We start from the raw sequence: 26909 nt of genomic DNA on the forward strand, positions 1-26909 counted from the left end.
CTAACAAGTAGAAAATGTGATCATTTTTAATAATACAAATATGCTTAATGTTTCAATATCTTGATGTCCCAAATAGTAGAATCATGATGTTCCAACATGTTCAAACATGAAATTGTATGAAGTATTTTAGTTCTAACTTTCAATTAAGAGAGAGACTATTTTAGACTTGGCCTATTTCCTGGGAGGCCACAATGATGTTTTAATAAGTAATGAGACACAGCTTGTCTTTTCATTCATTTACCTAGAAGAAATGTGGCAGGGAAAAACTTGGAAGTAGGACTCCAAGTGTGACAGGTACCCGCATGAGAAACAAACATTCCTAAAGAGAAAGTAAATGTTACAAGAGAGAACTCTCTTGGAAGGTGAGCCAATCAGAGTTGGTTGTGCTAAAAGAAGAGACTGAAAGAGAGGCGCCTCTGACTTCTCGACTTCATATTAAAATATTCTTCTGCTCACCTTTCACGAACCCGATTCCCTAACAAGCAGGTTGACATTAAGTCCTTCATTCTTTAGAAATTTTAATATTTGGGAAGTATATGGAGTGTGTCACCTGGAAATGTAAAAAGCAATTCTCAAGATACGGTGCTCTGTTCCAGTTTTGTCAGGATGTGACTCTTCTTTTTAATGAGTAGTTTGATGATCACTATGGAACTGAGAATATCTGAATTCCGAGGTGCTATGTAGAAACGCAACTGAAAAAGCAAGCGATGATCTTCTGGTAGGTCAGCTTCTGAAAATGGCATTACTTTCATCTGTCACTGGCATGAAATTGTTTATTTTTCTTTTATTGAAACGTGGAAGGAACTGGAGAGAGAAGGAACTGGACTTCTGTATGATTTATATGATTTGAGATACTAACTGTACCGCCTAAAAGTAGAGGCATGTTTATGACATTTTACTATGTTTTATCTGCTTTCTGAAAACTCTTATTCAAGAACGAATTATGATAATAAGGCGCTAAATGGGCTCAGTGAGGGGTTGAGTAAGTGCTGCTCTTTCGAAAGAGACCAGACTTTTTGAGAAAGTATTAAAATTCTGCATTGATAAGAAAACTTTCAAATCTCTAAATTGAACCTCCTAAGGAATCTCTTAACTGATCTTCACTCTGGTTTCATAATGGGTGGGTGGGAATGAGGGAGGGTAACTTTTCTACTTTGCTCAAACCCTAAAAATTTTCAGATCTTTTTTCTTGTGATTTTTGATTAATAGCACCCTTGATTTTGATTTATATTATCCTATTATTCATTATATGGGAGAAAGATAAGTCACTTTTTTTTTCCAATTTAATTTTAAAAATTAGGGCTAGCAGTGATGGAATTTAAAATCAAATTATCCTCTCAGAGTGACAGATAAATCTCTAGAGATTCTAATGAGATTTTCCTGTGGCAGGATGCTGAATTTCTCCCTTTCCCAGATTCTTTCATTCCAGATTTTGACTGTGAGTGACAGTGAGCATCTGTGTTTTGAAATATGTTGTTATTTGTGTCATTTGATTCTTATTTAGGAAATCTGGGTTGCCTTCCTTACTTGTTTGTTCTAGGTTAAAGGGAAAAAATATATAAACAGATGTCAGGTGGTTGCATTTTTTCCTACTGAAAGTTGTGGGTCATTTCCATATACCTAAATTTGGTTAAGGAGAGCAGATTTACTGAATTCTACCCTTGCCTTTACATGTTACTATTCTTAAGAAATTTCTGTTATAGAGGTGGAGGTGGTGTAAATATGCCTTAATTTTTTTTACATACTGTTCTTTGATTTTGTTTTTGTTTTTGTTTTTCCTTTTTTTTTTTTCCCCTCATTATCCTCAACTAACTCTCCAGTGTTTTCACAGTAGTGGGCAGAACTTTAGAGTTCTATATTCACATCACAATTTTGTTTTATGTAATCATGGATTTAGAGATTCTCCATTTGGGGTGGCTTAAAAAGGAACTATTATTTGCTCTCTTTGAAACACCTAACAAATAACTCTTAAATGGCCTAATGGTTGTGCATTTTATTCCTCTGCAGTAGAACATATCGAGGATAAGCGAGCAGTATATCACATGACATTAAATAACTGAATTGTCAAATGATAGTTTAAAATGTCTTGCAGAGGCAAAGGGAGTACAGAAAAAAGTATTTGTTATTAAGCGTCCCTCTGTATTAAGAGATTGTCTTAGAGTAGAAGGAACATTGCAATCAGAGGTTGACTCTACACTGAGCCTGTTCCCTAACTCTGAACAGAGAGTTCATGATACAGCTGCAAGCTTTAGTTTCCAAAGACCAGAAGCTAGTCAAAATCTAAAGCCATCAAAAGCCATCACGAAGAATTTGACTTCTTCATTATATTTCTATCTTGCATGTTGTCGCAATCCCTAAAACAGAGGATATTAACAAGTGAGTGTCCCCTGAGAAGCCTGCTCTGGTTATGCAATTATTATCCCAAAATGAGGAATAGTGAGGGTATTAGGTAATAATTCAAAGAACAGATGATACTCAAAAGAAAATGTGGCAAGCTACCTATGTGTGGGCCCTGAAGAGCCGTACGTACTGTACATTAGTTAAGAGTCTTAATAAAGGAACAGAAGGAAGGGAAAATAACACAAAATGAAGAATGAATTACTTAAGATTAAATAGTTTCTATTACAGAAATAGGCTACATGTAGAGCTAATGGCTGACATTTTCTACAGACAGATGGAATGCTCTCATCCCCCAATCGTATTGATATGAAATGAAGTCTCTGTTAAGATTCATTTTTCCTGAAACATTTGCATATAAATATAAACATCATTACTAGGGGCTAATTGCCCTGTAGGAACTAAAATGTGGGAATTAACGTCTTTAGTCGTTTTTATTATTATTTTTTAAAGTTATCTCTAACACGCATCATATTTGGTACTGCATGGCTGCAACAGATAATTACCACCATTAAGAATCTCAAACGCAAAATCAAAACCATTTGGAATGGCTTCCAGGGCAACCCAGCACAGTAAGTAGCCACCAAAATGAGTATATGAGGTTTATGTTCATGCATATTCATAAGGGTACTTAATTCGACATTCGTAGTAGGGGGCTTTTGAAAGCTTGTCAAAAGAGCAGCCCCAAAACAAGACCAAACATCAAAGGTAAGAAGATGCAGTACATCTCGCGCCCACACACATACAAATAGTGCTTGCAGGAGGCAATGAATAACACTAAAGGAATTATTTATTTTAACTACTCAGAGGAGATGGCAACTTCTATGAAGATGTAAACCACAAGTCTTTGCCTTCGTCATTCATCTTATTGATCAGAAAGGTCAGGGGTATAAGTTATTCAAAGGATGGATCATAGGCAACGATTCTGGACAAATGGGCATATAGACTTGGGTGATTAATGCTCCTCGCTTATGCAGAATATGAGGAAAGTTTTGAAGGCATGTCTTAAAGACTGAAAAAAATAAAAGCATTTGAAGGAATACAACCATGGCTTTGACACTGACTGTATCTGAAACATTGCCCATTTTGTGGGTACATCTGTGTATTTCAGCATACAGGTGCTGCCTTGTTCAACTGTTGTGTTCAGAGGCGATCTTGCTGACATTATACTTTTCAAAACCATTTCCATGACATTCAGCAAATGTTTATTCTGGTGGAACAAATCTGTTAAATTATAGATTAGAAACAGTACAAAGAAACCTTTACAAATGTTTCAGTTTCAGTTTTGCACAAAGCAAACAGCATTATATTTAAATGAAGCACTCCTTGTTAGAATAAAACATCTACATAACAAGATACCATGCCTCATTTTTTCATTCTCTTCCCTTTCGCGGATGGGCATAGATGTCTGAAGTTGTGAAAGACACAGAGAGTGTTAGGGAGGATATCTCATCAGATCCTTTCAAATGTCCACTTGTACAATTCCCTCCTGCTCACCTGTCATTTCCAACATCTTTTCCAGCTTCTTTTCCTTAGTTTTGTTTCCCACCTATACCTTTTCCGCCTTGATTCTCCATTGTTCCTCAGAATGGTATAAACGTAAAGCAGTGACTCTTTTCCCATCATTGTGGTCCTATCACTACTTAATGAGCATAGGCATTGAGTTCTGTTCAGTCACTCCTTAGCACCCATGAACAATCATTCTATTGGAAAAATACTGGAGAGTCACATGTGAGTGTTTTTAAAAACATCATTTCAGGGATGCCAGGGTGCTACTAGATTCAGCAGAGGTTTCAAGTGACCTGTTTATGGGCATATTTTAGATCTGTAAGTCAAACTTGAAGCTGTCTTGTAGGTTAGAGAATAATAAAGTTTCATTGAGTGATTTTTTGAGAAAGAAAAGTTTGGTTTTTTAGGGCTTCGTGTTATTTTATAGTGATGTAAATCATTATTTGTTTAAACTGCCAAAAGATGCTTTTAAAAATTGTTTCTGATTCTTCGTGTTAATAAATAAATGATTCCATTGAGGAAAAAATTACAAAAAAAGACAAAACTATCTAAAATGCTGACTCTCTACAAAATCAGACACTGAAAATGCCAACACGGCATAAAAGATTTATAGAACTTAGGTGACTCTAAACATGTTTTAAGATGTATTTGAAAATGCATATAAAACACACTGAAGCATAGTCTAAATTTTAGAACATATTAGAAGGACACAATACGTTAAACAACAATATACACAAGAATACCAAAACAGATAAATAAGAATGAATAGAAAACACAGGCACATATGTGTAATCACATGTATACAAATTCCATGTATAGAATTGAGAAAATACCACAAACCATTTGCAAAAGGGTTACTTAATAAACAGGGCTGAACATATTGGCTATTTTTTAGGAGGGGATTATAATTTAGATCTTCATTTCACATCATATACCAAAATAAATTCAAGAGGGAAACACAGAAGCTAAATTCATAGATTAATGAAAAGTCAATGTAGGGTAAATGTAAAGCGAAAATCTTAAAATGTAATGACAATTTAGATAATTACTTTTTGTGATCTGTGGACTTCTAAGCATAAACAAACTTTTAAAGTATGAAAGCAACAGAGACAATCACCAAGGGAAAGATCAATATACTTGAATTAAAATTTACAAACGTTTATACATCAAAAAGTCATTATTAGCAAAATAAAATGATAAATAAAAAACTGGGGAAGTACTTTTCAAAAGTACAGAAGTTAAAGAATTTTAAAAACACCCAGGTCTTTTTTATTTTTTTTTTAATGGTCAATAGTGGTAAAGAAATTTCAAAGTATAAGAACTACAAAAGAATAATAAGCATATGAAAATAGTTGAACTTCAGTTATAAGAGAATGAAAAATGTTTTAAAAACATAAAAGAACCCTTTTTTTGGTTCTGTTTGTTTTGTTTTGTTTTGTTTTTGCCGTCTAACGCAGCAAACATTCTAAAAAGATAAAAATCCTCCCTGTGTGGATTGGAAGACAGAAGCAGTCTCATGGACAACTGGTGTGTGTGTAAATTAGCATCAACTTTCTGAAAAGCAGTTTTTACTACCATGGAACAAGAGCTTGACAGTCTTGTAGAAAACACATTACTAGTTAAAAAAATCCTGTGTAAATGATTAGAAATTCAGAGACTCGTGTAGAAGAACGTATTGCTGTCACAAAGAAAAACTTCAATTATTTTTACCCTATGCATTCTTTAAATGTTACTATTACTCATTAAAGTAACATAAACAGTATGTTTTCTCTATATATTTACAGCGACGGAAGTTGCTTGTCCCTAATCTTGATTTATAATGTGCCTTCAGATTCCCAAGGTCTGTGTAAGTGTCACAGTGATTTCTTACGAGAAATGCCCAGGTCCTCCAAATTAGTCAAGATAGAGAAAGATAAGGGGCAATTGGGCTTTTGTGCAGGGAAGAGGGTGGTCGAGAAAGCAGAGGAGCTCCAGCCCAAACTCCCCTTGAGGTGCTAAGAACCTTGCAATACAGGAGAAAGATATTTAGCAACTGATGACTGTGCCTGTTTGCTCAGCTGGTAGCATTTATTCATGCCCTATTAATAGCATAGTGAGGTGCTTGGCTACAAACTGAGTATGATAAAATGATAAATCAAACATGGGCTGTGATGTATGGAGGCTTAGAATCTTGAATAGGAAGTGTGCGTGCATCTATGTGTGAAAGCAAGAAGCACAGGGATAGGGAACATAGTTACCCAGTCTACTGTTGTGCTCCAAATATGTGACACATAGTGGCTACTCACTAAACATTTTTTGAATGAATGAATACTTCTTTTATGGGCTAAATTGATTTTAATGTGTACATGGGGTTTGGGCATAGAGAAGGGGGAAAGAGGAAAAAAAGCAAAGAATAGGGAACAACTTGAACAGAGGCAGAGAGAAGGCATCTGTGCCTTAAGTTTTTGAAGGAAAAGAAAGCGTTGATGTAGCACAATAAATTATACAGGGGAGTCATCGGCAAAAGCTGCAGTGACCTGTTTTAATGACAGCATTGCTGTACCTTATAGTATGAGTATCTCTAAATTTTTAAAATCATGCCCAATTATTTTTCAAAGTGATGACTTCAGTTTTCATTCTCACTTAAGTTATGTATATAAGAGTTCATGTTGACCCACAACCTAACCAGTACTTTGTATTGCCATGTTTCTTAATTTTTGCCAATCTAATAAGCAGAAAATTGGGAAATGTCCTTCTCAGTTATACTTGTAGCTACACATAGTCTGCTGCACAATGTTAACTTCTTTTCCTTGTGGTAAAAAGATGACTTCTCAACTGTCAGAGTTACAGACCTCTGTAAAAGCTGAATGAATGAAAGATAATAATTAATTAATTAAATAGATATTAAGAGCTATTTGTTAAGAACTTTCCTATTAGATTCTCTGATATTTAAATAACCAACCGTCTTTCATTCCCAACCACTTTTACTCTCCTATGTATGAATTTTATCTCCAGTTACAATAATGTTTCTCTAGAGCTACATTGTCTGATAGGGTCTTTTGTGGTTATCAAACACTTCAAATGCAGCTTAGTTTAAACTTACTGGATTTTTAACAGTTTGTACCTAACAAAGCAAAATATCTTATTAATGAATTTTATGTTGGTTATATATTAAAATGATAATATTTTAGATATATGTAGTTAAATAAGATACTGATAAAAACTATTTTACTGTTTCTCTTTATTTTTCTTTATATAACAAACAGAAAGTTGAAAAGTTACAATTGTGGCTTGCATTCTATTTTTATTGGAGAGTGCGGCTTTGTAAGATTATCAGTAAACACCTTCCCAAATTCAACATTTATTCTCACTTCATTTGTTTCTTCTCTCCTTTCCTTTCTTGGTTCTTTCCTCATTTCTATTCTTCCTGCCTGCCTGCCTTTCTCCCTCCCTCCCTCCCTTCCTTTCCTTCTCTTTCAGTTGGGAAGAGAATTTGTGATAATGGTATATACTCTTTACCAGAAAATCTGCCTAAATAGACTCTTGTCCTAGAGCTTTTACAAACTTCTATACTGTATCATTCAATTCAGGTCTACTATTTATTATTTTTTAAGAACTTGTATTCATTTTTTTCTCCACAACTAATTAAATGTCAAGCTGAACTCAGAATAAGGTTTTATAAAGCTTTTCTAAATTCAAAAAATAGTTTCTCAAAGTTTTCTTCTCTCCATATCAATATTCTTTCTGTATAACATAGAAGGAAGTATGCAGAGGGGATTGGGGACATTTAGGAAAACCAAGGGATGGAATGGTCAAGGTATTGGAGCATAGGTTTGCATGGTAAAATATAGGACACATAGTTAAATGAAAATTTCAAATAATGACTAATTCCTATTTTATTATTTATAATGTTACTTCATTATAATTTCTTTTTTTTAAAGATTTTATTTATTCATGTGAGAGAGAGAGAGAGAGAGAGAATGAGAGTGGCAAAGGTAGAGGGAGAAGCTCAGGGAGCCTGATGAGGGACTCAATCCCAGGATCCTGGGATCACGACCTGAGCTAAAGGCAGGTGGTTAACTGACCGAGCCACCCAGACACCCTTCATTGTCACTTCTAAACAACAAAAAATAAGGCACGGGACATATACTAATAATTTTTTAAAATCTTTTATTTGTAATTTATCTGAAATTAAAATTTTAGATCCTGTAGTTTTATTTGCTAAATCTGTCAGTCCTATTGGAATGAACTATCACTGCTTTCCTTGTGGGTGGGACAGGTGAAATGACTGGATTTTGGGTACAGAGAATTGAGATATCAGAGTCTTTATTTTCTAGCACACATTGCCCGTTGTTTTCTGTAAGGTATCTCTTGTTTCATTCATTCACTCATTAATTAATTCATTCAATTTTTAGATTCCCAAATTTTACTTATATCCCCATATTTCTTCTAAGTTTTTCAAATATACCTGTTTTTTTTTTTAAATTTTCAAATATACCTGATTTTAGCTCTGTGGTTTTCTTCTTAAGTAAGTCTCCTCTTCCTTCAATGCCTTGTCCTTTTGTTCAAGTCACCTCTCAGTAAGGTTTGCTTTAGTAACACATATGTTATCTTTCATGATATATAGCCTTGCTGGGAACAAGGAGTGTATGATAGGTGAGATATTCTATTAAGTTTGGGATAAAAATAATGCTTGTTAATAGGGGTGCCTGGGTGGCTCAGTGGCTTAAGGCCTCTGCCTTTGGCTCAGGTCATGATCTCAGGGTCCTGGGATTGAGCCCCGCCCCTGCCCCCCCGCATTGGGCTCTCTGCTCAATGGGGAGCCTGCTTCCCCCTCTGTATCTGCCTGCCTCTCTGCCAAGTTGTGATCTCTGTCTGTCAAATAAATAAATAAAATCTTTTTAAAAAAATGCTTGGTAATAGATTCTATTAACTGAGTAGGAAAATTAGTAGTTACTTAAATATACTCTATGTTAAGATGATTATCAGCCCTGAAATGGAGAGGACAGTTTAAAATTTTTCTTCCCTTGCCAAATATACAGCTAATACATTAAAATTTTTTATATTTAAATTTTACTTAACATGACAGTGTAATATTGATTTCTGGAGTAGAATTCAGTGATTCATCATTTATATAACATCCATTGCTCATCACAAGTGCCCTCTTTATTACCCATCACCCATCTAACCTATACCCTACCCACCTCCCTCCATCAACCCTTAAAGGCTTCTAGTTTTTTTTTCTTTTTCCTTTCCCCCCTTCCAATATGTCCCTCTGTTTTCTTTCTTAAATTCCACATATGAGTGAGATCATAAGATATTTTTCTCTGACTTATTTCACTTAGCATAATAACTCCATACATGTCATTGCAAATGATAAGATTTCATTCTTTTTATGGCTGAGTAATATTCCATTGCATATGTGTGCATGTGTGTGTGTGTGTCTGTACACACACACACACATATATATATATTATACAGCATTGTTTTTATCCATTCATCAGTTGAGGGACATTTGAGCTTTCTCCATAGTTTGGTTATTATTGATAATGTTGCTATAAACATTGGGATGTCTGTATCCCTTCAAATCTGTATTATTATTATTATTTTTTTTTATCCTTTGGGTTAATACCTAGTAGTGCAATTCCTGGATCATAGGGGAAGTCTATTTTTAACTTTTTGAGGAACCTCTGTACTGTTGTCCCTGTGTTTGCACCAGTTTGTTGCAACAATTTGCATTCCCAGCAGCAGTGAAAGAGAGTTCCTCTTTCTGTGCATCCTCGCCAACACCTATTATTTCTTGTGTTGTTAATTTTAGCCATTCTGACAGGTGTGAGGTGGTATCTCATTGTGGTTTTGATTTGTATTTCCCTGATGATTAATAAAGTTGAGCATCTTTTTATGTGTTTTCTTTGGAAAAGTGTCTATTTATGTCTCTACTCATTTCTTAACTGGATTATTTGCATTGTGGGTGTTGAGTTTGATAAGTTATTTTTAGATTTTGGTTACTAACCCTTTATCTCATATGTCATTTGCAAATATCTTCTCTGATTCCATAGGCTACCTTTTAGTTTTGTTGATTGTTTCCTTCACTGTGCCAAAGCTTTTTATCTTGACGAAGTCCCAATAATTCATTTTTTGCTTTTGTTTCCCTTGGTGATGTGTTTAATAAGAAGTCCCTGTGACCAAAGTCAAAGAGGTTTCTGCCTGTGTTCCCCTCTAGGATTTTGATGGTGTCCTGTCTCACATTTAGGTCTTTCATCCATTTTGAATTTACTTTTGTATATGGTATAAGAAAGTGGTCCAGTTTCATTCTTCTGCATGTGGCTGTCCAGTTTTTCCAATACCATTTGTTCAACAGACTGTCTTTGCTCCATTGGATGTTATTTTTCACTTTGTGGAAGATTAGTTGACCATGTATTTGTGGGTCCATTTTTGGGTTCTCTATTCTGTTCCATTGAATTATATGTCTGCTTTTGTGCCATTACCCTACAGCTTTGTAATATAACTTAGAATCCAGAATTGTGATGCTTCCAGTTTTGTTTTTCTTTTTCAGGATTGCTTTGACTCTTTAGGGTCATTTGTAAATCCATACAAGTTTTAGGATTGTTTGTTCTAGCTCTGTGAAAAATGCTGTTGGTATTTTGATAGGGGTTGCATTAAATGTGTAGATTGCTTTGGATACCCACAGCTTTGGGTCCTCACCGTTATATCTCCCCAAGTCAATTTTCCGCACCTCCTAACTTCTAAAAGGTGGTCACTTTTCTACTTGTAGACTTGCAGTTTCTGTTGTCTCAGACCTTGATTGATTTCTTTGATGTTCAGAATGATTTGATAATTATCCTAGCTGTGTTAGAGGGACAAAATAAGCTTAGGGTCCCACTACTCTTCTACCATCTTAGCTCCTCCCTCTATACTACTAATATATTTTTTAAAAGATTTTATTCAGGGACGCCTGGGTGGCTCAGTTGGTTAAGCAGCTGCCTTTGGCTCAGGTCATGATCCCAGCGTCCTGGGATCGAGTCCCACATCGGGCTCCTTGCTCATCAGGGAGCCTGCTTCTCCCTCTGCCTCTGCCTGCCATTCTGTCTGCCTGTGCTCGCTCTCTCTCCCCCTCTCTCTCTGACAAATAAATAAACAAAATCTTTAAAAAAAAAAAAGATTTTATTCATTTATTTGACAGAGAGATCACAGGTAGGCAGAGAGGCAAGCAGAGAGAGGGGGAAGCAGGCTCTCCGCCGAGCAGAGAACCCGATGCGGGGCTCGATCCCAGGACCCTGAGATCATGACCCGAGCGGAAAGCAGAGGCTTAACCCACTGAGCCACCCAGTCACACCCTACTAATACATTTTAACTTGAGATTTCTATATGGTTACTTGTACTACAACTTATATTTTATAATTATTTTATAATTTTAACTCTATACCCTCTCCAGTAAAGAAGTCAGTATGCTTCATATACTGTATTTTTTAAACAAGTCCATAGTGTTTATATTATCACTCAGTTTTATGTTTAATCATATAATCTTATATCATGAAACTATTTTCAAATAACTATATTTGATTAAAGGACAATAACTTGAACTTATCACACTTTCCATTCACCATAGCTCACTATATCTTACTGAAGACTTAATAGCCATTTAAAAGGCTTATTTAGGGACACCTGGGTGGCCCAGTCAGCTAAGCATCCAAGTTCTGATTTTGGTCCAGATCATAATCTCAGGGTCATGAGATCAAGCTCCAATCTGGGCATGGAACCTGCTGAAGATTCTCCTTCCTCCTCTCATTCTGCCCTTCCACCCTACTTGCATTCTCTCTCTCTCTCATAAATAAATAAATACATAAATAAATAAGGCTTATTTAATTTACCCACATGGTCATTAACTAAAATAATGTATACTAAGATTAGAGAGTTTAAAGCCAGATCGTTTTGAATTTGAATCACACCTCTTTGGTGAAATGCATGTGACCAAAGGCAAGTTGTTATTTCAGTTCTAATTTTATTTTTTACAAATGTTTCTCTAAATTATAGAAAGTATTAATAATGCTATTATTTAGAGAGTAAATGTAATTATATTATACATTTAAAAGTCTCAACACAAGCCCTAGTATATAATAAGCCCTTAATAAATTTTAGCTACTATTACTAATGCTAATATAATTTTTGTCTCTTTCAAATTCATAGATTTACTAAAGAAGAGAGGACTAAACAATTTGAGACATCTCACATCTGTCTTTTTTTTTTTTTTTCCTCAAGGGTAATTCTCTTTCTGTGGCTAAAAAAGTAGTGAATCATGGGTATTACCAATATGTTAATCCCATACTTAGAACATTACTGAACATTACATCATACTGACTTTTCTCAGCAACATTTCCCATGTTCAGAATGCGTAAGCAAGGACTCATGACCTTCCTTGTTTCATGAAACTCAGCAATGTTTGAATCTACAATTATGACCCGTCCTCTAGGAATGGGATGGATGACTCTATATTTAAATGAAAAGGAAAATCAAAATGTAATATTAAAAAGGAAAGAGATTGAGATTGTCTTTATGCATCTGTAAATAGAAAAATACATTTAATGAATAAGTGTGCAACTACGAAATTATTTAAGACAATGTGTAAATTGTTTTATTAGCTCTTCTAAAATCTCCACTTGCCAGTTTTACTGTATGTGAGACAAATAACTGAAACTTTTCGCACATTTTTCAAAGAATGTGTATTGAAATACTTCCTTCAGTGTTGACTGTAAGAATTATATGTGTTTCTAGTCTTATTTGGAGACTCTTTTTCCTGTAATGGATAATTTGAATACACATCAATATTCCACTTTTCTGCTGAAATGAAACAAAATTCCCTAGTGTACGTGTTTAGTTGCATTCCCATAGGATGGCGAATATGCATTGCATACATTTGTAAAGTAAATTATATGCTTAAAGATATAATAGCCCTTGCTTTTAGGCAGTTGTTGTTTTCTCCAAGGAATTCAGCACATTTCATATTGACTTTGGAAAAATGAAAAACAAGTACTCATTCTTGATTCACCATACTACTCCAGAAAGAGTTCCTTATTTTCAATTATTTTTTTTTTCTGTAGTAGATTGTAAGAGAGTTAAGGTGGGAGAGAGATGAAGACAGAGGGGAAAAAAAGGAGAGTATCTAACACAAAAGTTAATTCATTAGGTCAATATCTTTAAGCTCCAAAATCACCAAATAAGCATAAAAGCTTGGTAGAATCCTCATCTACTAGATCACAGCTACCTCTAATAAGATAAAATATTAATTACATTTTAAATATGTTTCAGGAAGTTACATTTCAAAAGATCAGTATTTTCTATTTGGATAAATAAGTTTTAAAAAGTATGTCATGACTCAGTTCTTTGGGCTCTTAATTTTTACATATTATCCTAAATGGTGGGAGGCGAGGTATTTCATATGGGCAATCTGGTAAAAATTAGTTTTATCAATAAGCCCATTTACACACTTCTCCCTTGTAACTAAGGACATACCTTTACAAGTGCACCACAAAACTAACTGCTCCATGTGGTCATTAAATATATGATGTTTGTAACCATGGAAATGTCAGCCTGAAATATTGAGATACTCTAAATTAGTATTTTCCCTACACTGAGGAGAAACCAAGTATCAGAAAGATGAAATTATTTGTAGAAAACAAAAGTGTATATTATTGTGGTTAAGAGTATGCACTGATTTGTCATTGTGTTTTAAAACTGAGTGCTGGCACCTACTGTGCAATATTGGGCAAGTCTACTAACCATTTTAAGTCTCAGTTTCCTTAAATGTGAAATGAAGCCAATAGTAGTACTTAGAAGCTTATTTTTCACTAAAGATTACGGTGAAATTTAAGAGACCATGTCAAGGACTTACATTAGAAATTTGAAGGTTTGACAATTGTCCTAAACCTCTCTTTTCCTATTTGGAACTGCTACAGAGTCGTTCTATCTTTTTGGACTACTTCTGGTTCCATTTCTGCCTTCTACTTCATCTTTGGTCAATTGAAACTGTACTGTGAGAGTGCTAGAGCATAATGGTTAAGCACCCGACTAGTCTGCTGAGGCCTGAATTTTAGTTCAGCTATGTAACTTAGGGTTTGTACTTTTCCATAACTCAGTGCCTTTACCTGTAAAAGAAAAATAATCCTCAAGCCTACACCATAGGATTAAGTGAATTAACGTATATAAAGCAGTAGAACAGTAGCAGATACACTACAAGTGATGTGTGAGTGTGAGTAGTTAGTTGTTGACATAACATACTAAGAAAAACATGTGTGAATTTTTTATTCAGTTTTTCTAAAATCTCCATTTGCCAATTCTACTATATGTGACATAAATAACTGGAACATTCGTTCCCAAAAAAATTTATGAATCATACTCTCTTTTCTGTTTTGCTTTGTTTTAACAAAAACATACCCATCAATTTTAATTTTGAAGTAATATATAAAAATGACTCCATTGCATTACTGTATTTCATTTCAATAAAATAATCTAAGAAAAATAATTCTTCTTACATGTTTTGTTAAATTTTCCCAAGTCCTATTCAAGAGAGTAATCACAGTGCCCCCATCATTCCATCAAGAATAAATGACATAACTGAATATGTAATTACTTTTTATAAAGACCAAGGTAAACATTGTTACATAGTCTCAGATTCTCAGAGTGAAGTTTGTAAGAATTATAAATGCGTTCATGTCCATAAAGTTACTTTATGAAATCCTTCTATGTTAAGCCAAATTTGGTTTTGTTATTAATGAAGTAGATGATTCATTTCTCTACACTTTCATCAAAATTAAGTATATTAATCTTGTACAGATATAATTTCTCTAAGATATAAATTCTGCCCACATGTTTCTTCACCAAGTGTTTCAGTTCAATTCTGTACGGCAAGGAAGAAAAAAATTTCGTGTCTTGGTAAATGAATAAATAGGCTTTCTATTTATTAGAGTGGACATAATAGAATAATTATGTATTCATGGTGGTCAGTTTTCTATAAATATTGGAATCCAGTAATTACTATAAGACTGCCTGTTATTTACTCATTTGGAAGACTTAAAGGAGCATGAATATGCATGAACTACTTCTAGAAGTCAAAAAATATAATTTGTTTGTTTTGTTCTTTGGGTTGCTATAGGAATACTTTAGGTTTTTAAAAATGTATCTGCTACCTTCATCATCTTGAGCTAGCAGAAAATAATGTGTGATTTTGGTGCAGGTACAATTCATTTAAGATAGTTTTTCTCTTGGGGGCACCTGGGTGGCTCAGTTGTTAAGCATCTGCCTTCCACTCAGGTCATGGTCCCAGAGTTGTGGGATCGAGCCCTGCATCAGGCTCCCCGCATGGCAGGAAGCATGTTTCTCCCTCTCTCACTCCCCCTGCTTGTGTTCCCTCTCTCACTGTGTCTCTCTCTGTCACATAAATAAATAAAATCTTTAAAAAAAAAGATATTCTTTCTTACAGATAGTGTGATCAGACCTTTCCTTTCTCCTGTTTTCCCTTCTTTTCTCCTTTCTCCTGCCCTTAAAAGTGGAAGCAACAAAATTTGACTGTCCTTTATCTCTCACTGTTCTGCTTTTGTTCTCTCTTTTCAGTGTTATCACTATCTAATCTGAGAATAAAAAAGTGTATAGAAGTATTAATGAAATATTCCCTTGCCAACTCTTACCCCCTTATATTTTTCTGGGTCCTGGGTCACACTATGTTAAATGGATTTTGAGAGATAAACCTTGGTTGTCTTCTCTCTCCAGTTGGTCCTCCAACTCATTTTGTAAAAGAAGATCTAATATTAAAAATGCAGATTTCTGTGATGCTAATATTTCATGTAGAACAGGAGCCATCTGTTAGCCTTCAAATTTACCCAGGTTGGTGTCTACTTACTTTGTTTGCTTAAAAGACAGGCTTTAGTTTCAAAAGAGTTGAATTTTAATTTTAGAAATCTAAGGAGCCTTTTCTGAACTCACATCCCATTTAGCATCACATTAATTTACAACGCATTTCTAGAAATAAATTGCTATGGAATTCAGAAGTGCATAAAGTAATACTATAATTACAGAAAGCTAAAGATGTAATATAGTTTACTCAACAATTTGCTGAATATAAGGATGGAAATGTTCACAGTTAAAAAGAAAAAAAAGCAGTAGTACTTGGCTCATTCAGCTAATCTTATTTGTGTGTATGTTCATGTTGAATCAGATCCTCCAAGTTCAAGAGCTACATTAGATTTTTTTTCCCCTTCTATTTCAATGCAGGATCATTCCTTTAGTCAGCATTTCCCACCAATCCTCTGGTAATTGACTAGCTTAGAATATACCACCAACCTAAAAGTCCCATACTGTCCCTCTAGATCCAGAGTTCCTGGGAGTCAGAAGGAGAGGGTGTAGCTCTATTGCATCTTTCTGCCTATTGTCTTCTACTTCTTCCTCTTCTTCTTCCTTGCTTCACATCTTCCCCCTCCTTCATATTCTCCCTTTCTCTCTTCCTCTTCCTCTTCTTCACCTCCTCCCCACCCTCCTCCTTCTTCTCTGATAAGAACACCTAACTTGAGATTTATCCACAATAAATTCTCAAGTGCACAATATAGTATTAGTATCTGTAGGCACAGTGCTGAACAGCATATCTTTGTTCATCATGCATACCAATACACTTTAAACAGCACCTTCCCAATCATACCTCTCCCCATTCCCTGGCAAGCACCACTCTTCTCTCTGTTCTTTGAGTTTGAATACTTTTTATTCCCCATGTAAGTGGTATCATGCAGTATTTGTCCTTCTGTGACTGGCTTGCTTCACTTAACATAATATGATACAGATCCTATATTGTCACATATAACGGAATTTCCTTCAGATTTTTAAGGTTGAATTATATTTCATTTTCTGTGTATACCACATTTTCTTTTTTCATTTAATCGTTCATGGAATTTTCATTGTTTCCATGTCTTGGCTACTGTGGATAGTGCTGCAGTGAACCTGGGAATAGAGCCATCTCCTTGAGATCCTGACTTCAATTCTTTTGAATATATATCCCCAGAAATAAGATTGCTGGATCACATGGTATTTCTATGTTTAATTTTTCGAGGAACTTACTTACTTTTTAACACAGTAGCTGCATCATTTTTCATGTCTACCAAGAGTGCACAAGGGTTTCGATTTCTCCATGTCATCACCAACAGATGTTATCTTTTTTTTTCTTTCATAATAGATGCCCTACAGGTGTGAGGTGATCTCATTGTGATGATTATTTGCATTTTTTTATGATTAGTGTTGTTGAGCATCTCTGCGTATCTTTTCATATACAATAATGCCATTTGTATGTCTTTTTTGGAGAATTATCTATATAAGTCCATTTTAAAATCAAATTATTTGAGTTTTTGTTATTGAGTTGTAGAAATCCCTTTCATATTTTGAACATTAACCTCTTTTGAATATATGGTTTGCAAATATTTTCTTCCATTCTGTAGGTTGCATTTTTTTAATAATTGTTTCCTTTGCTGTAACAATTATAACTAGCTTAGAACTGAATTGCTAAATAGAGAGATAGAACCATAAACTGTTGTCTGTTTACTAAAAGATCATTTTAAAAATAGAGAAAAGGATGATGACTATGAAAACAACAATATGGAATGTTCCGTCTTGCCTTTCACTAACCATTATTTGATGAATGCTATCTGAATATGGAAGAGGTGGAAAAACTGAGGGTATAGCCCCTGCAAAAACTAAAGGTGACTTTAAATATCCCCAAATACTGTGTTTCTGGAATGTCTGAGTTTGGAGGGGGACATTTGGTGGAAAACACAGAGCTACTTCTCATTTCCTCCTTTGAAGGTGGTAAATAGTAACGATGATGCTAATGACAGTGGAATCCTGATCATTGTCTTCTAAAAGGATCTGACATATTACTTAGCATGTTACCATTCATATGTAATGTTTACATATAGTATCTTCCTATACTGTTATAATGAATGCACTTATACTCACAAAGCAAAAAACTGACCTTTCTTTAAGCTTCATATAATTACCAATATAACCTAACAAACACACTCACTTATACTCTTTTAAAAAAATTATATGTAACATTTCTCTATATTTTGAGTAAATATGAATTTCTCTTCACATAACAAAGATTTTGTAATCTTTTTCTATAGGAATAACAGGTAATTAATTTTATTCTTCTAATGGGGGCGATTATTTTTTTCTTACTGAATTTTAAAAAGCTTATTTCAGCATCACAACTTGCTGTAGGCAATGCCATGCAAGTATTTAGAGTGTTATCAAATATGAGAAAACCTTTCATATTTAAGATGAAAGATTGGGAAAATTTTCCACAGGCTGGCTTCTAGCTTTTTATATTTCAAACCTTGTCCCTTTGCCACCACCCACATAATTCTAGTGCCAGATTTTGTGGGACATGTTCATTTCAGCATATAACATTTAGCCCTTTACTTTGAAGTCACAATTGCACAACACTCTGTAGGGGTATTACAGGAAGCCATTTCTTCACAGGGACATGTAGGAATAACTACTATCATGGAAGTGACAGCAAACCATGTAAATAAATTTCTCTGAACCAAAACTCAATGTATCCTCAATTCAACTTTCTCTTTAGTGCATTCCCAAGGTGTCTTTGGTCACGCTAAGCTATACCTATGACTGTATGAATGAGAGATGGGGAATCAGAGTGAAAATAGTTATAGAAGAAAATATATATAGAAGAAATGCTTCTATGAAGAAGTATGGAATGTCATAGGATTACGTAGTAAGAGGAACAGATCTGGTAGGTCAGAGAAAATTTCCCTAAATGGTACTTGAAGCTGAAACTGGAATGATGAACTCTTTCTTAGTAACCAGGTGATGGTGGTAGAGAGAGGTGAAGAACATTCCAGGCATAAGGATGAATATGCACAAATACTTTGAAGGAGGAAGTACTATGATGAGTTGAGAAACTGAAAAGGAATTTGGTATGCCTGGAACTCAGAGAATGAGGACAAAAAAGTCATCCTGTTTGGTCTGAGCAGTTTACATTAAGTTGGGCCCTTTTTCTGAAGAAAAGAGGGAACCGTTAGAAGTTGTCATTATAAGATTTGCATCAATACCAGTATACTCTGAACACAGTGTGGAAAATGGGTTGGAGGGGGAGACACATATTGATGCACAATGTCCACTAGAAAACAGTTGCCCTCAATCAGAAAGAAATTGGCCCAGTCTATGAGCAGTCTATTAATAGAGGTAAAAGTAATTGTTTTTTTTTTCATTCATTCTCAGCAATACTGTAAAACTGAACTAGATTTTACATCTTTTTTTTTCTTTTTAATTTTGAAAGGCATTACTTTCTAATTGATACAAAGCTGGTAAACTATTGAGATATTTGAATTTTATATTTTAAACTATTAAAATATTATTTTAGAAATTTTTTTTCTTGTTAGTGGTTCTCCCATCCACCAAATTACTCAAATTAGAAATCTCAAAATGATTGGTCCTTCCTTCATTCAACATTCTACATATTTTCACAAAGTTTAGTGTCTTCGACCTCAGGATTTTTGGTTTTGGTTTTGTTTTGTTTTTGTTTGTTTTGTTTTTAATAATCACTATTCTCATTTCTACCATTACTTTCATTACCATTTAAAGTAACTCATCTATTAATCATGGCAGCATTTTCCTAATGATGACCCTCTCCCCTATTTCCAAGCTCTCCTGTATTCAAATGTATTCTACAAGCTGCCTTTATCATTATTCTCCCACCATACATGTCTAGCTGTGTCATTCTTCTAGGGATGGCATTAATGAAAACGGGTAAGATACAATGAAACCTTCACAAATTTGCTACAATCTACCTGTGTAGGCTTATTTTTAAACAACTTCATTCCTGTCCTTCCTCCCCTCACACACTTATTTACACAGTGTGCATTATATCCTCTTTTATATCCTGCACATTATATCCTCTTTTATACTCCTTTACTTTTGATCATGTTGTTGCTTTTGATGGCTATTCTCTTATTATTTGTATTAATCAGTACACGTAGAGATGCCAGGAAGAGAAACACATCTCAGAATAGTTTAAGAAAAATAAGCATTTTGGGGAAAGACAAGTATAGAGAGTATTTTAGGTAGATTTGTATGCAGGGACCCAAATAGTACCTTCATTGCTCTCCTCATCTCTCGTTTCCACTTCTAAGGGGAGATGGGTGTGATGGTGTGTAAGAAGATAGGTAAGTAATAGATAAGTAAGTGTCTTGACAACTCTGCAATATCAAGATCTCAAGAGAAGTTGAAGAGGAGGGGGAGACATTTCCCAAAGTTTGAGCCACATGCTCCTCGGTGAGCAAACCTCTTTGGCAGGAGGGTTGGGTATTCTGATTGTTTGGTCCAGGCGGTATGTCCACCCCTTAAACATGGTACTCAGGTATCATGAATGATAAAATGGCAGGTCCACTAAGATCAAATGGAGTAAACAGAGAGGCAGTTTCTTTTTTTCTTTTTTTAAAGATTTTATTTATTTGACACAGAAGGAGAGAGATCACAAGTAGGCAGAGAGGCAGGCGAGGGTGTGGGGTGCTGAGCAGAGAGCCTGATGTGCAGCTCGATCCCAGGACCCTGAGATCATGACCTGAGCCGAAGGCAGAGACTTAACCCACTGAGCCACCCAGGTGCCGCCAGAGAGGCAGTTTCTTAACAGAAAACATTAAGTATATACCTTCTTATTTTTAGCTTTTATAATTAGGCTTATGACCCACTGCAAATTGGTTTTTATTAAGGGTGTATAGAAAGATTTGAAGATTGTTTTTTCTACATGAATATCCAATTGTTGCAGTACCTTTTGATGAAAGCACTTGCCATTCTTGATTGGCTCGCTCTGTCCTCTGTCAAAAATCAAATGATGATATGTATGTGGGGGCTCTATACTGTTCCACTGATGTAATTATCATTTCTTAGATGTTTTGGTTTTTAAAGTCTTGTAATAAGTTTTATGGGCAGGTAGTTTCAATTCCTTTTACTTCTACTTACTTTTTAATATTGCTTTGGACATTCTGGTTACTTTGAATGACATATGAATTGTATAAGTAACATGTCAACTTCTGTAAAATAGCTTGCTGGGATTATGATTGAATGTTTGAATTTATAAAAATAATTTAGAGATAATTAACATCCAAACATTAACTCTTCTCATAAGCATGGGATATCCCTTAAGTCTTAAAATTTCTCTCATGAATGTTTTTGTGTTTTCACTGTCGCAGTCTTGCATATATTTGTCAAATTTATTCCTATTCATTTGTTTCCTATACTAATGAAGATAGAATAACTTTTGAATTTTATTTTCCAGTAGCATGCTGTTCATATATAAAATATAATCCATTGATTTTAATATTGTCATTTTGCTAAATTCACTTAATAGTTTTAGGTGTACTGTAGATTCCTCAAGACTTTCTATGTAATCATTTTCTGTATATGTAGAGGAAAATTTGTATCTTTATACAATTTATTTATTTGCCTTGTTACAAGAGCTAGACATTCCAGCACAATGTTGAATGGAAAGTATGAGGCTGGGTATCCTAGTTTATTTCTAATCTTAGGATGAAAGTACTCAATATTTAACCATAAATATGTAATCCATAGAATTATTTAAGGTGCTTTTTTTTGGACCGTGGAAGTTTGTTTTTCTAGTTTGCACTTTTTTTTAATAGTAAATTCAGTTGAATATTTCTAACTCTCTGCACGTATTTAAATGAACCTACAAATTTTCTCAATTATTTTATTAACATGCTTAATTACACTGATTAATTTTTAAATGTTAAATTAACCATGAACTCTTTGGATAAATGCCAACTGGAAATGATATGTCACACTTATTTTATATTGCTGGATTTGATTTGATGATGTTTTGTGTATAAGACGTTAGTCTCTAGCTTCTTCAGAAAAAAATGGTACCAAGTTTCGGTATTTGGATTAGGCTATCCTTGAAAAATGAATTAAAAAATGTAACCTGTTCTGTTTTCAAAAGAGTTTGTATAAACTGTGATTAAACAAAGTTTTTTTTTTTGTTAAACATTTGTTGCAATTTAACGGTAAAATTATCTGGGCTTGGGCTTTTCTTTTTTTTTTTTTTTTAAGATTTTATTTATTTATTTGACAGAGAGATCACAAGCAGGCAGAGAGGCAGGCAGAGAGAGAGGAGGAAGCAGGCTCCCCGCCGAGCAGAGAGCCGGATGTGGGGCTCGATCCCAGGACTCTGAGATCATGACCTGAGCCGAAGGCAGCCGCTTAACCCACTGAGCCACCCAGGCGCCCCATTTTCTTTGTAAGAAAGTTATGGTAAAAGTTCAATTTATTTAATAGGTAAAGGGCATTCAAAATTCTCTGCAATATCTACCTGGTTTTAACAAGTTGTGTTTTTTTTCAAAAGTGCCAATTTTAGGTAAGGTGTCAAATTTCTTGGCATGAAACTGCTTATTATCCTTTTAATGTTTGCAATCTCTAGTGATACCCCTTTTTTAAATTTCCAGTACTGATAATTTGTGTCCATTTACTTCCTCATTCCTGCTAGGTATTTATCAAGTTTCATTAGTCTTTTCAATGAACCAACTTTCGAATGTAAGAATTTTCTCTAGCTTGCTGTGTTTAATTTAATTGGTTTCTGTTCTTTTTACTTCCTTTCACATACTTTGACCTTACATTATTCTTGTATTTTAATCTTATTATGGATTAACCTTAGGTTTTGATTTTAGACTTTCTTTTAGTTTCCAACATTAGCATTTTAATGCTATAAATTTCCCTCCGAGTACTGCTTTCACTGCATCACATATAATTTGACATATTTTTACAATCATTAAGATATATTTTCTAGTTTATCCATGTGATTTATTATTCGATCAGTGGATTATTTAAAGGTGTGTTCTTGGGGTCCCTGGCTGGATCAGTCAGTTAAGCATCTGCCTTCAGCTTGGGTCATGATTCCAGTGTCCTGGAATCAAGCCCCACACTGGGCTCCTTGCTCAGTGGAGTCTGCTTTCTCCCTCTCCCTTAGTCACTCCCTCTTCTTGTGTTCCTCTCTGTCCCAAATAAGTGAATAATTTTTTTTAAAAATAAAAATGTGTTATTTAATTTCCCAATATTTGGGTTTAATTTTTAAGACATATTATTATTTGTTTCTAATTGAATTTTACTGTTGCCAGAAAACATGCGTTGTATGATTTCAATACTATTAAATTTATTGAATGTTTTATTGCCCCAAATATGATCTGTCTTGATTGATATTTCCATTGCACTTGAAAAGAATGTATATGCTGCCATTTATGTAGAAATATTCTACAAATGTTCATTATGTCTAGTAGCTTGATAGGATTATTAAAATCATCTATATCTCTTCTGTATTCTTGTTTAATTGTTCTTTTAATTTTTGCAAAAGGACTGTTAAAATCTGTGATTGTGGAATTATCTATTTTTTAAATTTTGTCAATTTTTTTTTTTGTATTTTGAAGGTCTATTATTACTCAAATAAAAATTTAAATCATTTTTTTCCTGGAGAAAATATATTTGACAATTTCTCATTTTAAAATGTCTGTATGTGACAGTATCATAGCCAGTGAGGTTTATCCAAGGCACAATTATTGCTAATTGAAAATGTCCATATATATCTCTGGTCATACTAATTTGCCTGAAACAGAAATACTCATATAGCCCTATAACCTTCTTATGCTTACCATCTGTATTTTATATATGTTTTTCCCTAACTAGTGAGGTTAAATGTATCTATTTATATAAATCAGTTTTCCCTTTTATAGATAGCATACACTTAGACCTTGCTTTTTTATGTTTTATTATAATTTCACTTTTAATTAAAGTGTTTGCCTATTGGTATATGTCATTTTAATGTAGATGAGATTTTATAGTTTTTGGTTTGCATCCTAAAATTTTTATTTGTTTTATATTCTTAATTTTTACATTTTTTATTCATTTTACATTTTTTAAAATTCTCCTTTCTCCTGTTTCTCTTTGTTTCTGTTTACTACATTATTTTGGATTAACTAAACATTTTTTTCTTAGAATTTTATTTTGATATGCCCATATAACGTTGCATTCATTTTATAGAGCTTCTCTAAAGATTATAGTATACTTCCTTAACATTTTATAGTTTATTTAACATTAATATTGTACCAGATTATTTATTTATTTATTTATCCCAAGTCCCTACTTTTAATACAGAATGAACTCTCCCAAACTAAGCACAGTGGTATTATTTAATACTTGACATCAAAAGCTGCACTTTAGGAATATTCCTAGAGTTTACATAGCTATTGGGAAAGTTTTAAAAAGAAAAAGTAGGGATTAAAAAGACAGCTTCAGAGGGTAGCCTAGTGTAACTGGTGGGAATACTGGCTTAGATCTTATCTCTCTGACTACATTCCTCTATTTTTCTACAAAAACCTTTTAGCATCGGATAGTTTCATCAGATTTTTCATTTTTAAACAAGTAACCATTACTTCCCACCATGCCCCAGATAACTAAGAGTCTTAAGATTTTCTAGAGGTGGACCTCAATCATTGATATGATTGTATATTTATACATAAGGCAACCATTCATTTTTATTTTCTTTGGAATGGTATTTTATGCTCCAAACTGAATTTTCACTACAGCACATAGGATATTCAAAATGTTTTCCAAAGCTCTCTTCTGTCCCATTCAGGACAATCAGAATGTAATAGATGTGCCAACATGCAAAATGTAGGAATATTTCAAATATCTAAGAAAAATCTATGCCATTTTCCTAATATATACATTATAATTTTATACGTATCACATTTGTAAATAGTATAAAACTACTAATATAATAAATTTGTTATTTTAATTATATTTAAAGAAGCTTCAGACAAAAATAGTGTTTTAAAATGTTTACCTGTTTCCATCATTTCTGATTCTCATTATGTTTTACATACATTGTAGTACATCATCTGATATTCCTCTTCAGTCTGAAAAACTTTCTATAGCTTCTATTGCAGTGAAAGTCATATTAGTTTATTTTAATGGAATTTGTCTTTGTTCTATTTTTTTGGTGAGAATATATTTGCTACATATACAGTTTTGGATTGATGATTTTTTTCTTTCATTATTCTACAGATCTTATTTCATTGTCTTCTGTCTGCCAAAGCCTCTAATGAAATGATAGCTGAATTTGATTCATCCCTTTATGTAATTTTTCATTCTTAAGTTGATTTCAGGATTTTCTCTTTGTTTTTATATTCACTAATTTGACTTTGGTGGGTCTAGATATGAATACTTTTGTATTTATTCTGTTTGAGGTTGCCTGAATTTTTTCAATTATTTCTCTATCCATATTGGGGAAATTTTCAGCCATTATTTCTTTAATAAATATTCTATATTTTCTCTCCCCTCTCTAGTATTCCAAATGTTAGGCATTTTAATATTGTCGCACAGGTTCATGATGCTATTTATATTTTTTCATCTTGTTAAGCTTTTTCTAAAACTTGAATAACTTATTTCTATTCACCAATTATCAAGTTTATAAATTCTTCTTTCAACATGAATCTGCTATTAATCTATTACATTAAAAATAGATACTTCATGTTTCAGTTACTAAATTCTGGTTTCTTCATTTCATTTCTTATTCTTGTTTGGGTGTTTCTATCCTGTCATTTATTACAAACAAATTTTCATTCAGCATGATTTTAAAACAACCTTAAAATTTTGTTTATTATTTCTAATATACCTCTCATTTGAGGGATGGTCTCCTCTCTTGGTGATGTATCACATATTTCTGTTTCTTTTGGGTGCTCTTTAACTTTTGGATTCTATGCTGGACACCGTGAATAATGAATTACAGAGATTCTGAATTTTGTATTGCTTCTCTGAAAAATATACATTTAAAAAAATTGGCAATTACCTTGGCTGAACTCAGACTTCAACCTGTCTCCACTAAGGTAGACAGCACTGAAATCTCTTCAGGTCTTCAGTCTTCGCTATACTTCCTGGAATATGCCTTGTGCATATCAGGTTAATTGTTCATCCAGTGGTTTGGGCAGAGATTTTCCATGTTATCTGGGGTTTCCCAGTGATGGCACCACCCCACTTGGCTTTCCTCTTTCACTTTCCAACTGCCATGGTTTCCCCAATTTCTCTTCTTCATTTCTTCAAGTTTGTGAGAGTACAGCTCTTCTATCCCCACATTAAATATTCCACATAGCAAACACTGAAACCTATTGTCAGAGTACAAACTGCAAAAAAGTTGGAGCTTAAATAAGCCCAGTTATTTCTTCCTAATGTCAGTATTCCATCAGTGTATGTCTGTTTTTATTTACTCTGCAGTACCTTGAGTTAGGTTTCATGTATTGTGTACAGTTATATTTATTACCAGTGGGAGGGTTATTACTCTATTACTCACAAATCTCCATTGTGCTTGTTGTCTGCCTTTCTTAGTATTTCTTTGTAAAGCATTGACATATATTTTTTTAATTATTGAAGTATCCCTGACACATGATGTTGTATTAGTTTCACATGTACAACATAGTGACTTAAAATGTCTGTAAATTATTCAGTGTTCACCACAGTAAGTGTAGTCTCCTTCTGTCACCATACATTATTACAGGATTATTGACTACTTTCCCTTTGCTGTACTTTTTGTCTTCATGACTTACTTATTATGTAACTGGAAGTCTACACCTCTTAATCCTCTTTACCTATTTTGCCCTTCACCTATTTTGCCTTTCTTATTTATTTTTTAAAAGATAATATACTTTGTAAAAAATATATGAATAATATTAATCTCTGTTGAAAGAAAATCCCACAAGATATGCATCTACATATATGAAACCACACACATGTATACATAGATGTGTACCTCCAATGTCATGAGATTAGCTATTAATAGATTTGTATTTATAGTTCTAGAGTTATATTTCTGCTCAAGTATTACTTTACAAAATATATATTTATAAGTGTTTATGTGGGTTTACAAACACTGACATTATTCTAAATCTTATTCTGACATTTTTTTTCTCTTTATT

This window comes from Lutra lutra, chromosome 5 (assembly GCF_902655055.1).
Source record: "Lutra lutra chromosome 5, mLutLut1.2, whole genome shotgun sequence".
NCBI lineage: Eukaryota > Metazoa > Chordata > Mammalia > Carnivora > Mustelidae > Lutra > Lutra lutra.